General features: G+C 46.0%; 1 long non-coding RNA gene and 1 other non-coding gene across 4 annotated transcripts in view; both read left to right on the forward strand.

Moving 5' to 3' along the window:
• Nucleotides 1-4,978: 4,978 nt before the first annotated feature.
• The window catches only part of LOC113457344, a 43,490-nt gene continuing 37,972 nt past the window's right edge, over nucleotides 4,979-10,496 (forward strand). For 2 of the 3 annotated variants that reach the window (XR_003377936.1, XR_003377937.1), the window contains exons 1-3: nucleotides 4,979-5,045; nucleotides 6,771-6,924; nucleotides 10,237-10,271. This is a non-coding gene — a long non-coding RNA (uncharacterized LOC113457344). Of the gene's footprint in view, nucleotides 5,046-6,770; nucleotides 6,925-10,236; nucleotides 10,438-10,496 lie in introns of those variants that run through there. The other variant, XR_003377935.1, reaches the window with a different exon arrangement.
• On the forward strand, nucleotides 8,633-8,759 carry LOC113457356. Its single transcript, XR_003377948.1, has one exon.

Consider the following 10,496-nt stretch of genomic DNA (forward strand, 5'->3'; position numbering starts at 1 on the left):
TTTTCTTTTTCTTTTTTCTTTTTTTTTTTTTTTGTTTTTGTTTTTGTTTTTTCGAGACAGGGTTTCTCTGTGGCTTTGGGGCCTGTCCTGGAACTAGCTCTGTAGACCAGGCTGGTCTCGAACTCACAGAGATCCGCCTGCCTCTGCCTCCCGAGTGCTGGGATTAAAGGCGTGCGCCACCATCGCCCGGCCCCGCTGAGACCTTTTTAAACATACCAGACTGATGCAGGATGTAGTGCTCTCACCTGAATCACATAAAAGGGACACCTTAACACTGTGACGGTGGTGGCCCCCGGACCTGTCATCTGATCATCGGGCTGGGCATTACAAGAACTTCCGGCAGTTCCCGTGGCTTTGCTCAGCACGGCCCCACTGTTTTACACGGTTCAATCAAAGAACCCACTGAGATTTCCATCAGTCTACTGCATTTGGTCCTGTGCTTCCTCAGCGGTCCTGCACCTCCCTTGATGGTGCTAAACCTCAGGGCCTAGGTGGCTGCTGCTTTGGCTTTCCCCAGCTCTCAGCTGGCTGGACTGATGTCTGACCACCTCTCTGTATCGGCAGTAGCTCTCTGCTTCAACAAGTCCTCTCAACTCTGTGGTCTCTTCACTTTCCTGTTGTCATTCTGCAACATACACACACACACACACACACACACGCACGCACGCACGCACGCACATGAGTGCAATGTGTGATCTGAGAGTTAATGTTAGTAATTTAGGGGCTGGAGAGATGGCTCAGAGGTTAAGAGCAGTGGCTGCTCTTCCAGAGGTCTCCAGTTCAATTCCCAGCAACCACATGGTGGCTCACAGCCATCTGTAATGAGATCTGGTGCCCTCTTTTGGCCTGCAGGCACACACAATAAATAAATAAATCTTAAAAAAAAAAGACCATGTCTCAAAAACAAAGAAAATATTACAAATTAAGAGCTCAGTGGGTAAAGGTTCTTGCTACTAAGCCGGATGACTTGTGCCTAATCCCAGGAACCCACATGGAGCAAGGAGAGAGCTGACTCCCAAAAACTGTCCTTACCTTTACACACGAACCAAGGCTGGCTCACACGTGTGCACACAAACACACACAACTAAGAGAAACGGAGGAGAAATGGAAAAGAAGGGGAGAATAGAAGGGCTGGGAGGTTGGGGGAACTGGGAGCAGAGGAGGGAAGGGAAACTTTGGTTGGGATGTAAAAACAAAAATAAAATCATTAAAAAAATTATTAGGATAAGCCGGGCGATGGTGGCGCACGCCTTTAATCCCAGCACTCGGGAGGCAGAGGCAGGCGGATCTCTGTGAGTTCGAGACCAGCCTGGTCTACAAGAGCTAGTTCCAGGACAGGCTCCAAAGCCACATAGAAACCCTGTCTCGAAAAACAAAAAAATTATTAGGATAAAAGAGCTGCAATTACCAATGGCCATGCTGACAGTTATAGCCAATGAAACTGATATATTTCACTAAGTATCATTCAATAAATTATGACTATGTTTCCAACAGCACATTCATAATGCCTAGCATGTGTAAAACCTTGGATTCAATCTTCAGCATGACAAATAATATTTTTTTTTTAATCAGAGAAAGATTTTCAACTGAATGAAAAGTCAAGTAACAAGCAGGGGAAAATATTTGAAAAGACACATCTGTTGAACAGGTGCTACCCAAAATATGCAAAGAGTTCCTAAAACCTGGTGATGAGAATTCAGTTTTTTAAAACTGAGCCAAAGACCTTAACAGAGACATCATCCGGGAAGGTGTGCTTCTATGGTAAAGAAGCACATGGAGAGACAGCCCCGCCATCAGTTAGAGAAACACAAACTAAACAAGAAGAAACTGTTGCACACTCCTGGAATGGCCAAAGCCTGGAACATAGCATCAACTGTTAGCAAACATTTGAGTCATTAGGAAGTCTCTCTCACTGCTGGTAGGAATGCAGAGTAATCCAATTTGGAATTATTTCTGTCCTTATCACATGATTTGGAGATTGTCTTCCTTAGTATTATTAACCCAGAGGAGTCGAAACTGTCCACCCAACATCTTGCAAATGGATGCTATTTTACTTACTTTTAGTACTGCTGTGATAAGACACCATGACCACAGTTCCAGAGGGTAGTAGAGTTCATGGCATCATGGCAAGCAGTGTCGCAGCGGCCAAACAAGCATGGCACGGACAGCTTACATCTGATTCACATGCAAGAGGCAGAGTGCTAACCTGGAATGGTGGTGTGGGCTTTTAAAACCTTGAAGCCCACCTCCAGTGACACAGGTCCTCCAACATGGCCACACCTTCTAGTCCTTCCCAAACAGTTCTACTAACTGAAACCAAGTATTCAAACACAAGAGCCTATGGGGGCCCTATTGTAAAAATAATATGGTGGGTGGTGCCATCCCTGGGCTGGTGGTCCTGGGCTGGTGGTCAGAAATCAGGCTGAGCAAGCCATGAGGAGCAAGCCAATAAGTAGCACCCTCCATGACCTCTGCACCAGCTCCTGCCTCTAGGATCCTGTTCTGAGCTCCCGTCTTGACTTCCTTCATTGATGAACAGCAATGCTGAAGTGTAAGTCAAATAAATCCTCTCTTCCCCAACTTGCTTTTTTCTTGTTGTTGTTGTTTTGGTTTTCTGAGACAGGGTTTCTCTGTAGTTTTGGAGCCTGTCCTGGAACTCACTCTGTAGACCAGGCTGGCCTCGAACTCTTAGAGATCTGCCTGCCTCTCTCTGCCTCCCAAGTTTAAAGGTGTTCACCACCACCACCAGGCTCCCTTGCTTTTTGATCATGGCATTTTGTTGCAGCAGTAGAAACCCTAAATAAGATACTAAGACTAGTAAATGACAAGTACTTTCCTTTTTTTAAAAAAAAAAATATTAACTGGGCGGTGGTGGTGCACACCTTTAATCCCAGCACTCGAGAGGCAGAGACAGGCGGATCTCTGGGAGTTCGAGGCGAGCCTGGTCTACAAGAGCTAGTTCCAGGATAGGAACCAAAAACTACGGAGAAACCCTGTCTTGAAAAATAAAAAATAAATAAATAAATAAAAATATTTATTTATTTATTATGTATACAATATTCTGTCTGTGTGTATCCCTGCCAGCCAGAAGACAACACCAGACCCCATTACAGATGGTTGTGAGCCACCACGTGGTTACTGGGAATTGAACTCAGGACCTTTGGAAGAGCAGGCAATGCTGTTAACCTCTGAGCCATCTCTCCAGCCTGATGAGTACTTTCTTATGTTAAATAGTGTTCACGCAGCCAATCAGGCAGGTAAAGAGTGTGCAACTTGGTGGCAGCGTTCCAGACAGAGGAGTAACTGTGTGGCTACACTAGAGCGAGAAAATGGCACAGGCCATGCCTAGAAAACAGGAATATGGTTTATTCCTGTTTTCCTGAAAACAGGAACTTTATAGCCCTGGCTCTCTGTCCTTTCTTCTTCTCACTGGGCAGTTCTGGCCAGCCTGGAACGCTACATTGACCGGTATGGCCTTGAATTCAGAGAGAGAGAGAGAGACAGAGACAGAGAGATCTGTCTGCCTCCTGAGAGCTGGTATTAAAGGAGTGTGCTATTATACCCAGAACGTTATATCTTCTTAAATCAGTAAGAAAAATTATGTGGGGCTGGAGAGGTGGCTCAGTGGTTAGGAGCATGGCCTGCTCTTCCAAAGGTCCTGAGTTCAAATTACGGCAACCACATGGTGGCTCACAACCATCTGTAATGGGGTCTGGTGCCCTCTTCTGGCCTGCAGACATACACACAGACAGAATGTTGTATACATAATAAATAAATATTTAAAAAAAAAAAAAAGAAAAATTATGTGGGTTTGAATCAAACTAATAACAAATTAACATTTGCTTCTGGTTTTGTGTATAAAATCCAAACACCTTGGACTGTATGTAAAACCCTTTCTTCTTTAAACCTGCGTTCACAGACCAATTCTTGTTTCCTTAGCTTGTTCGTTTTGCTTCAAATTCTGACCCCAAACTTCAAGGATCCAAAGGAACTTCGTTTGAATTCATTCCTACAGCCAATTTTGGGTTTGCATATTCCTGGAGAACTCTGACAACTTATTGAGGTAGCTAATGGCGCCTCTGAAGTTGATGTCTCACAGTGTGAACTTCTGGAAATAGGGTCACACAGCACATCTGCAATACTGGAACGAGATGGGCTTTTTCATCTAGTAGGATTGGTGTCTTTATAAGACACAGAAACAAAGAGAAATAGGGAGAGCAGCGTTTTGACAACAGAATGGAGTGATGTTGCTCCAAGACACAGTACACACATGGTTCTAGCAACTAAGAAAAGGCAAAGAACTCTATTCAAAACGACAGAGGAAGCCTGGCTCTACCCAGGCGCAAATGTCCCATAAGTCTGTTGTTTAAGCCTCTCAGCATTTGAGGTCTTCTTGGAGCCGCCCCACAGGAAACTAAGCCAAAAATGATTTTATTTGTCATCTAAAGACTCAAAATTACCACGTCCCTGAACAAGGAAGGCCAGGATGCTCTCCGTCCCTTCCTCGGTGAAGATGCAGGGACTTGCAACCCCGGGAAGCAAAGAAGGCTACCCAGAAGATGGCCTACTGAGGTGCAGTGCAGGCAGCGCTGGATAAGCAGGATGGCGAGACTGAACACGAAGAAGCTTAACACCCTGGGCTGGGTGGCGCAAGGCCGCAAGGAGGGTCGCCGGGACAGGGCGGGAGGTTGCAGCCCCAGAGATTGCAACTGCAACTGTCAGGGGAGCGGAGAGTAACACCCTGAAACCATGAAGCACCTGTCCAACACCCAGCCTGAAACCACAAGTCTGTCCGAGAGTTTCGGGGCACTGTGGCAAAGCAGCAAGCCTGTGATTGCTGCGTGAGGCGGGACTTCCTCCCCACGTCCCGAGACCGGAAGTGGGTCGATTTTCCGCCGGAAGGAGAGAGAAGTTGCGACCCGGAGCCAGACACCTGCTGCTGGTAGGTTTTGTCGCGTGAAGTTGGGCTAGTGTCTGTTGCGGTAGGCGTCCGTGGGGTCCCAGTAGGTTGGCTGGCGTCAGAGGAATGGGAGGAGAAGAGATGGGTAAGCTACCCGGGCGTCGGTCCTATTTCTCTCTGCTTTGTTTTCTCCATCTCTCTTTAAAGAGCGTTTGGTAGCCCGCGGAGCTGCGGTGGTGGGTAGATGTGCAAGAAATACGCGCTCACACAGACTGAAGCACACGCACATGCATACGTACGTACATACAAGCACGTATGCATACACACGTACGCATTCACAGAGCTGCTGAATATCGGCTCTACAAACTCCGAATCGATGACTCTTGTTGGAGGAATCACCTGTAGCAGGAATTTGAAGCGCATGCGCGCGCGCACACGGAATTGGTGATTTTTAAGCTTCTAGGATGTCAGCAAAGTCATTTGATGTTAGAAGTGGAACGAAGACATGCTGATAATACACCATCTTTCAGCTTCTACTGAATAACAGCAAGGAGACCGGTGGGAAGTCGCACGGTGTGAAGGATGGAGTCACGACTAGCATCTCATTCCATTTCCAGCTCACAATTATTGTAGTATATGCAGATTGCTTTTCAGTTGCTTTCAGATGGTGTGGGTGTATGGGCAGGAGCTTGGAGACGTGAAGGAATGAAGAGGGTGGCGAGGTGCATCTAGATACCAGGTTAATGGCTCTGTAGTTAAGAACATTTGTGGCTCTTGGCAGAGGATCAGGATTTGATTCCCAGCACCCACATCGTGTTGCTCACAATGAATGACTTTATTTATGTAGATAAATGGTTACCGTTGAATTGCGACACGGGCAGAAGTATCACCTGAAAATGCCGTAATATGCACAGTATTGCGTGTCTAGACGCTGTATAATTCTAGACACAAGAATACAAATGGGCTTACATTTTGTATTTTCTTTAAAAGTTCTGTTGCCTGTCACTCCTGCTAGGAATTTTAAGGTCATGGGTCAGACCTATTTCTAGACACTTACCAGTTCGCTGGGTTGGGACATGGACCAAAACCAGGCAGTTCTCATTTCTGCTCATTCTGTTGGCCAGTTAGCTGTGCCTTACCTTCTGCCAGTAGCCAGCTGTCTGTTGCTGTTCCACTGACACGTCCCTTCTCTCTTTAAATGCTCATGAGTTTTTAATTGATAAGTAAGTGTACAAACGCACCCATTACTGACTGCAGTTGTTATGTGAGTAGGGAAGTTGCTTATATTGGGCTGGGGGGGTAACTCTGGTAAGGTGGGGTACCTTGTGCGGACAAGACCCTGGGCTTGATTCCCAGCATCAAAGGTGGGGAGGAGGGGAGAACAAGGACTTTGTGTTCTCTGTAGTAAACTAGGAGATAGCCATGTTGTGTGGTGCTCAAAATGCATGGCAGGTAGTTAAACTTGGTGGGGGTCAGGGACAACTTGGACACAGTGGTCTCCAGGGATTATGGACCAGATTTATGATTCAGAGAATTTAAAATAGGAGATCATAGATCTCTGGGCTGTTTTAGAAATAGTCAAAACTATACCAAGTATTGAATGTGAGTGTCTTGTAGTAACGGGGGGGCGGGGTCATTGTACACCACATCCACCGCCACCCTTGGTTCTTCTACACTCAGGCTACACAAATTAGAAGTCACCACAGTTACTAATGGGACTGTGTATTCGGGCAGAAGAGAACTATTGGCCCACGTTTTTAACCTCATTCCACAGCCCCCTGGAACATACACTTGACAGCTGCTTTGATTTCTGGTGAGAAAGCTTTTCCGTCGATTTGTAAGATAATTGATGTCTTGTTTCTCTCTTCAGGTATGTGAGTTCCCTGAATGCAGAGAGCAGTTGTTCCCATGCTTTGAGCATTGAGAGATTACGCGGCCACAACCATGCCTTTGATACTCATAATTCAAGGGGAGCAGACACAAGCCAGTGGTTGCAGTGTCATCGCTCGAGTCTTCTGTAAACGGTGAGTGTGTGTCCCGTACCCGGAGAGAGGTGGGAATTCGGCTGCGCGTTCCAGAGGTGATTCTGAGCCAGGCAGGCATTAGGAGAACAGAGAGGAGGAGGACCACTCTAGGTATCCAGGAATCAGTTGATGGTTTATAAAGTATAAATGGCAAAAGGACAGTATTGAGTATCTTTCGACTTTTTCCAGAATGCTGTCTATCCTTTGGGTGTTGCTTCTTGATTCTTCCTTCTCGCTTGCTACTTCTCCCCTCTTCAGATTAATCCGTGGAAGGAAGTAGAGTAGGTGACAAAATGAGGGGCAGGCTTATGGCAGAGCAGTGAGCACATCTAGTCAGTCCGTTTCTAAACAGCATGTTCCTGTTAAATAAGAAAGCTGGGAAACTCGAGTTTCCCGGGGGTGTGTTACATCACTGTCTCCAGACCAGTCTGTTTACATCTCTTAAGATTCCTTTCGGGGAAAAGATCCAAATGTAGGCTCAGGGATGGTGAGGGGGCAGACTCGGGTCCTAGTTCATACTGTGGAAGTATTTTGGCTTAGTCACTGCATGTTGTTTGAATCAGCTATAACCTGTTTAATTTTAAAAACTCAAATAAATGGAGGTTTAAATATACCGAGTTTGGGCTGGAGAGATGGCTCAAGTGGTTAAGAGCATTGCCTGCTCTTCCAAAGGTCCTGAGTTCAATTCCCAGCAACCACATGGTGGCTCACAACCATCTGTAATGAGGTCTGGTGCTCTCTTCTGGCCTGCAGACATACACACAGACAGAATATTGTATACATAATAAATAAATAAATATTTAAAAAAAATAAATAAATATACCGAGTTTGACTAAGTGAAAACAGCAGAGAAACCAGATTCTGTCAGAGTCGAGAATAGGAAGAACAGTAGTCCAGCTGCGAGCTGAGCCTCGTTTGTTTCCAGGATTGGTGGCGGCAGCACACAGTGATGTGATGGGCCACAGTGGACTTGACAAAAACTGCGCAGCAACAGCTCTGTTGAGTGGCTGTGGTACCGGTCATAGGTACCTCCTTGCTGATGACAGATGCTAACTGGCAAACTAAGCTCTGTTGAGTGGCCGTGGTACCGGTCATAGGTACTCCTTGCTGATGACAGATGCTAACTGGCAAACAGTTGTGTTCATTCAGCTCTGCTACATTGGCACTAAGGGAAGCTTGTCTGCAATGTTCAGATCTTCAAGCCTAAAGTTATGAATTATCTTTTCTTTAGTATCTAGGCATTTGCCGGACAGTGGTGGCGCATGCCTTTAATCCCACCACTCAGGAAGCAAAGGCAAGTGGATCTCTGTGGGTTCGAGACCAGCCTGGTCTATAAGAGCTAGTTGCAGGACTGGCTTCAAAGCTACAGAAAAAAAAAAAAACCCTGTCTCGAAAAACCAAAAACAAACAAACAAACCTAGAACACATAAAAAATATCTAGGCATTTTAAGAATAGTGGTTTAAGAACAGATTTGTAGTATTTAAACAGTCTTGCTTGAGCCTCCTGAGTGCTGAGATTACGGGGTGAGCCAGTATGCCTAGCTTTTAGTTTAATTTCTTCAGGTAGGGTCTCGTGAAGCCCAGGCTTTGCTATGTAGCTGAGGATGACGTTGAACTTCTGAGCCTCCTGCCTCTACCTTCCAAGAGGTACAGGCATCCCCACCTAAAGAATAATAATACCTTAAGTGATAGATTCAATCATATTGTTCTGGAGACTAAGAAAACAGAGTCCTTGAAGTCAAGCTGACCCTGCCTTTAGCCTCCTAAATGAAAAGGTAGATAGAACAGGTCTTGTTTGCAAAATAAATTCAAGACCTACTTATCTACCAACAGCCATTCCCTACTTTCTGCAGCCTTACCACAGGAAATGGTTGGCGTGAACGGATAGATGAGAGCAGTGGGGAGAGCCAGAGTGGGCACGGTCTCACTCCACTAGTGATAGGAAGGCGCCTGGAGCTCACACGGGGGCTTTTAGAAAGCTGAGAAGACATGTCCTGTAGTGCAGGCTCTAAGAATCCAAAAACTGCGCAATCATCCGCAGAGTGCCACACCAGAGTAGATTGTGCTGTGCACAGCCTCTGGTGAGTGAGTCACGCAGGGCGGTGGCTTTACCAGATTTGAGGTGAGAAGTTGAGAATGCCCAACTGCCAAGAAACTTGTTCTGTTTTGTACTGACAGCCAAGTACATGCTACAGAAATATTTTATTGCACGTGTTTAATTGATTGCCATCATTCGAGCCAGCAGGGAGCCTGTTACTTATTTTTACTTTCTTGTGTGGAAGGGGTATGGTGAGGTTATGTGTCGTGGTCCACACATGAAGTTTACAGGACAATTTGCAGATTCTTTCTTCATCACACGGGCTCTGGGGCTTGAAGTCAGGTCATCAGGTTTGGCACCAAACCTTACCCGCTGAGCCGTCTCACGAGCCTCAGGAGGCAGTCACACACGGCACTTTTGCCATTCACAATGGCTCATGTATGTGATCCCAGCATTTGGGAAGCTGAGCCAAGAGGATTGCTACATGTGCAAGGTCATCTTGGGCTACCTAGTGAGACACTGTCTCAAACAACCAAAACCAAACCACTACCATCAATGACAACAAACAACAACAATAATAATTCTGTAAATAAAACTATTTAATTTTACCAAAAGCCAGTAGTGTTTTATATCCCACGTTCCTAACTGCTTGTTCATTCTGCTGCTAAAGATGATACATTCGGCGGCTGGAGAGATGGCTCAGCAGTTAAGAGCATTGCCTGCTCTTCCAAAGGTTCTGAGTTCAATTCCCAGCATCCACATGGTGGCTCACAGCCATCTGTAATGAGGTCTGGTGCCCTCTTCTGACCTGCAGGCATACACACAGACAGAATATTGTATACATAATAAATAAATATATGTAAAAAAAATAGGATGCATTCGGATAGTCTGGCTACTAAATGCTTGCCAGCCCCCCCCCCTCCCGTCCTGTGAAGGTTTTACAGACTCGTTCCCCTTGCTCAGGTAGGGTCCAGGACTTGTGTGATGGGAGTTACACAGCAAGTTGGGAAAAGCTGGGAGAAGAGCAGATGTAGTTGGGTTTATCTGCCCAGTTCAGGGGTTGTGGTCATAGTGGTCTGTTTTTAAAAAATACTTTTCTATACTGGGTGTGGTGGCAGGAGTTCAAGGCCAGCCTGGTCTAAATAGCAAGTTCCAAGCCCCCAGGGTTACATAACGAGACCTTCTCAAAGAAACGTTCAAACACACACACACACACACACACACACACACACACACACACAAAAATAATGTTTTTCTGTTTTGTTTTTTAACAGATTTATCAGCAAGTTGAGCTGAACATGGACATGAGGTAAGCCCACCCTTGCTCAGAATTTAGTTTCCTCGGCTTCTGCGTGGGATTGTAAGGGTTTGGGATATGTCACAAAATCCAGCAGATTTTCTCTTGAAGAAGATGACATTCTTAGCCGGGTGGTGGTGGCGCTCGCCTTTAATCCCAGCACTCGGGAGGCAGAGGCAGGCGGATCTCTGTGAGTTTGAGGCCAGCTTGGTCTAAAGAGCTAGTTCCAGGACAGGC

The sequence above is a fragment of the Microtus ochrogaster genome, chromosome 22, assembly GCF_000317375.1.
Source record: "Microtus ochrogaster isolate Prairie Vole_2 chromosome 22, MicOch1.0, whole genome shotgun sequence".
In the NCBI taxonomy this organism is placed as follows: Eukaryota; Metazoa; Chordata; class Mammalia; order Rodentia; family Cricetidae; genus Microtus; species Microtus ochrogaster.